Consider the following 5,240-nt stretch of genomic DNA (forward strand, 5'->3'; position numbering starts at 1 on the left):
TCTTTGTGAAATTTCCAGACTAAGCAAAAGAAGAAACAACAAGCTTCACTCAACAATTAAAGCAGGGCAAGAAGAGAGCAACCAGGTACAGATTCATTAAGGCATATCATTGGTCTAGTTGGCTTGCATTCACTATGCATAAACAAAGCAAAAATGGGGGAGCCCTGTCCAGTCCTCGATGAAACGCAATAACTTGATCAAGTGTATTAACTGGCACAATAACTAGATGTTTTTGCTGTCAATTTTTTTTTTCATTCATTGTTGCTTTTATAAAGGTTTAATGCTGGTATCTATTATCCTACGCAGTTTTATTTCACCCAAATTCTAGCCAGATGTTGTGCGTTCCACATTATTTTGAGCACTATTTAAATGCAATGCATGTCTGTCTCACATATTCCAGATAGGCATTCTTTTTGTTTTACTTTAGCCAGGTGAGCCACACTGCCCTGAGCCTGAGGAACATGTTCCAGAGCTATGTCACGACAATTTGAAGGAGGTATGATGACTACGTTCGACAGTTGTAGATATCTGACCAAACGCAGGTCACTTCCCTGACAGTGCTAACAATGCACTTTCTTTGTTGCATTGCAGGTTGGAACAATGACGTCAATTCACCAGGAAGAATCACTTGCCGAGCCCCATGTTTTTCTTAGCTTTACTGACAGCAACACTGCATGCACACAGATTTCATGTAAAATTGTGTCAACAGTATTTATTCAAACCGAACCTTGTACAACACAAAATACCGCATCAGGACCAGATCACAAGAGTGTTTATTTCTGTGGAGCTCAGACCGTACAGTCAGATGAAAATGCCCTGGTAAGCTTGTGTTCAGTGACATTATCAGTCTTTTCATTGCTAGCTAGCATCCTACCTGACACCAGAACGGTGTATGAGTTGTCGAAAGCTGACAGACTCACCCTTTTCCTAATGAAACTGAAAACTGGAATGACCTACACAGCACTAGGAGCCTTGTTTGGTGTACACCGTAAGACTGCAGCCAGGTGTTTTCTGGGCATTCTTGAGACACTCTACACCAAAACACGGACTTGGATCGAGTGGCATCACAGGGATGACGTGCATTCAACAATGCCTGAGTGTTTAAGTTACACTATCCCAAATGCAGAGTTGTGATTGACTGTACCGAAATCCCAGCAGAACGCCCTGCATCAGTAGAGTTACAAAACCTGATGTACTCAAATTATAAGGGAACATATACTGCAAAATTTCTTATTGGAATTGCTCCAAGTGGCCTTGTAACATTTGTGTCTAAGGCATATGGAGGAAGGGCAACGGATACATTCATCACAGTTGATTCAGGCTTGCTTTCACTATTGGAGCCGGAAGATGTCGTGCTTGCCGACAAAGGCTTCCCTGGAGTACGTGTTGATGCGGCAGAAGCAGATGTTATCCTGGTTATGCCACCATTTGCTAGTGGCGGAAACTTTACAGCAGAGGAAATGTCTGAGACCTACAACATTGCAAGTGTTCGCATACATGTAGAGAGAATGATCCAGAGAGTGAAGAATTTTAGTATCATCAATGTCCGGCTTCCAGTTGAGCTACATGATCGCATTGACCAAATTATGCATGTGATTTGCGTCCTGGCAAACTTGCAAAATGGCATCTTCAAACAATATGAGTAATCCTTTTCTCTCATACAGTGATTCCACATACCACATTTTTTGTACATTTGGTGCAATACACAAATATTCAGTATCACAGAACTGCCATTAAATATGAAAATGATCACTGGTTTGACTAGCTGATGCATTTGGAAAACATATCACAGTTCTCAATGAAGCACATATAACATATCACAGTTCTCAATGGAGCACATATAATACTGACCAAATAAAAAAAAACTGCAAGTTTGGTATTTCTGAAACAGCATGAATCACATCACCAAAAATGACATTAAGATATTGTTCCTAAGTAAATGCAATTTTAGTTTTTTTTCTCAATTGTTATGCTAAGAGTATGTATAGCGATGTTAAAAAACACATTTTTTTATTTTGGTTGTTGATTTCTGATGCCTAATCTCATTTAATCACTAATCTGGGCAACAAGTGTGTAAAGTAGAATCGTTCAAGCTTGGGCACAATTTGGCTTAAAAAGCTGTTGCAACGTGCAATGGTTAGCACCATTTGTTCCTTGGGGGTGTATATTACAAGCTGGCACACCTGGAGACCAAGAACGTAAAGAGCTAGCTGTATCTGAGTGTAGTATTGATGTGACTCTTTAAGTTTGCAAATTCCATCCGATGAAGCAATGTATGAAGGCATTTACCTTCAACAAAGCGTTCTTTGCCACTTCTTTTAGAATATGGGCACTTAATCTCGAGCAGCTCTGTTAAGCCATAATCGGCTTCGATTAACCCATCAGGGCTGCACGCCAGCCACGGCTGATCTAATTTGACAACAAAGCTTACAGTGTGCACTTGTTTGTTATAGTGGTACTTGTACCATTCTCTGGCAGCCGGCTCAAGCTTTACTCCATACAGCATTGCCTGTGTCGTGACGCGCTTTTGTGAAAGTAGCTTTTCTGCTACTTCCTCCGGAGGTCTCCTCGCTCGAAGTATTTTGTGCGCAGCCGTTGAGGTTATCCGACAAGACCTGCGAAAGAAAGCCAGTAGCTGAATTACGCATCTTACAAAGTTTAAAACAATATCTTGTTTCTAGCTGTGACAACTAAAGAAAGTGCTTTGACTAATAGATGAGATAAAAGGTGCCTACCTTGCAGCATGCCACTCTTTCGTTCTTTGTGCTGTGCACTGAACCGGGCTGCATACATTAGTCTTGTAAAAATAGTCAACTGGGCCGCTAAGGTTGCTGCTGTGGCTGAAGTCGTCACAATAGAGCAGAGAATCTTTGGCCCAAGTGTATTCTTTGGAGGGAGTCTGAGAAAAGAATAAAAAGGTATTTTTGTCCCGCCAAGCTGCACTTGACTTTCTCGCCAAAACCTTCCTGCTGTGTCTCAACACTTGTTTCGCCCCTCTCCTCTCGCCTTCTTTTTGCAGCAAGCATGGTCACCATTGGGCAGTTTATGAAGCCGTACTTATCTAGCACATACATGGGATCAACACCACCCTGGGCTGAAGCATCTGAAAAATGTTTAGATTTGTATTAAAACGGCATTTAATGGCAGGTGAAGTTCAAAGTTCTTTTTCTTTCTCATGCACTAGGACAAGCATCATACATTTAGCGATACATTTTTCCATTTTAGAGCCATATTTTGCAAATATATTTAAATACCACATATTGCATTTACTTGGGAAGTGCTCACTGAATAAAATGCAAGGTCTTTTTTTTTTCTGCAATAAAAATGGTAGGAACGTGCACGTAGCCCCTCAAAGCTCACGTTCTCGAAGAAATAATATGAGCAGCAAAAATTTCAAAATTTTGCATCAAAATCGCGACGCGACTGCATCATTTCGGGTGTGGTGTTGATAGACGCTCGAGGCTGCGTACGGATACCGCGCAGCCCCTCTCTCGCCAGGATATCTGAACGAGTACGAGGGGCTTTGCGACGCTCTCAAAATTAAGCGGGAAGTGCCTACACATCCGATCAAAGATAGTGTGCAGTGTTGAGTGAACTCTGTCCAGACAGAAGAAATTAAAAAAAAATGCGCCGTGCAAACGTATAGCTGAATGTAAACAAGAAAATAAACTTGAATTTTTAAACTCTTCGCAAGCAAGCAAAGAATCTTTTCACATTATTAAGTTTGACGCCGCGTTCTTCTAATTCAGCCATAAAGTATTGCCTGTGCGCATGAGGCAATTGTTTACTGTCGAGTGGTTCTCATTCGGGAAGTCAGTTCCAGTAGTTGTGCTCACTTAGTGTTACCGTATCGCAAGTAATGAGGCTACGTACCATCGTCCCGCGAACTCAGCCTTTTTCCTTTGGGGTAAATCTTCTTTGAAGGCACCCCCCAACTTCGACTGCCGCTTGTGCATGATGCTGTTACCTCCGTGTCCACAGCGAATGCGAGCGCCGCAGCATGCTTGCAGCGGCCGTCCACGCCGGCTTTGCAGGAACATTTTGCCCCATTGATGTTCCTTGATAAGTCCAACTGAATGCAGGCGACAGCACAGCATGTAAAATCGGTTTTATGTACTACGACGGTTACCCAAAGAAATGAAGTCGCACTTACTTCTATGTCCACATCGTAGCTCGGCGCATTGAGCTTCGTCATCGTAGCTCGGCGCATTGAGCTTCGTCTGAGGGATACATTTGCAGAATATATGTGTACCCTCTGCTTGGCACTCCCGTATGTCGTATACGTGGCTAGCCTCGTAAAGGCGCTGCCCTTTGTCCAGGTTACCAGATCTGAAAAACTCTGTGCGGTTTTTTAGGCTTTGAAACCCACACCGGAGGACAACGGGTAGCGCCATTCCGCAAGCGCCAAACGCGACCCGCTCCGCAGACTCGGCGACTCGGCATTCCGCTGTTTTGCATTTTGCCACGGGCGGCGCTGTTCGCTGAGGAAACGGTGGCGCCATACAACGGGCGCCCGGTCCCTATAGTACGAGTTATACGGATCTTGGTTTGCAGACTAATGTCTCTGCTCTTTACTAGGCGGTCAACGCTAACCATTGCTCTCTTTCCCAGAAGCAGGCGTCTCCTAATTTCATGGCTGCAGTCTCCTTCCGAGGTAATCTTGGAGCCCAAGAAGAGAAAATCTGTCACAAGTTCCACTTCTTGTCCATTGATGCGCCAGGACTTGATAGGGCATGACGCCATGATCTTTGTCTTTTTAATGTTCAGTTTAAGCCCAAACTTCTCACTCTCTTCTCGTACGCACATCAGAAGTCTCTTGAGTTCCACTTCACTTTCTGGCAATAAAGTACCATGCAAATAAACGACATGTTCTAAACAAAGCACCGGATGCCTCGAGCCGCGCCGCTCGCTGCGGTGGCGACGACGGCAATCTCGCCGTGCGCTACTCCCTAGTCGTCGCTAGGCCTTAACTGATTCGCATCGAAGGCACATCGGATGGCGCTTTGGATTTGCTCAGCGCTAGAGTAAAGAGTCTGCCATACACATCCCATTGTCTCATGTAATAAAAAAGATATGTTTAATTTCGGCGACGATTTAGTATAGCCTAGCCAGCGCGAAAGCAAACGATGAGCCGCTCCGTAGCGGCGGCAGCTGCCTGTGAGAAGAAGCTTGCTTGTACTGCAGCTACCACTCCTATCAACAACGCCGTACAGGTCAACGCTCCTCAAGCAAGATTTGTA

At 44.0% G+C, this 5,240-nt stretch overlaps 1 pseudogene; it reads left to right on the plus strand.

Annotated features, from left to right (window-relative positions):
- Nucleotides 1–343: 343 nt before the first annotated feature.
- On the plus strand, nucleotides 344–1,799 carry LOC146186652 (uncharacterized; annotated as a pseudogene).
- The last annotated feature ends 3,441 nt before the right edge of the window (nucleotides 1,800–5,240 follow it).

This window comes from Amblyomma maculatum, chromosome 6 (assembly GCF_055883805.1).
Source record: "Amblyomma maculatum isolate TAMU_Amacu chromosome 6, ASM5588380v1, whole genome shotgun sequence".
NCBI lineage: Eukaryota > Metazoa > Arthropoda > Arachnida > Ixodida > Ixodidae > Amblyomma > Amblyomma maculatum.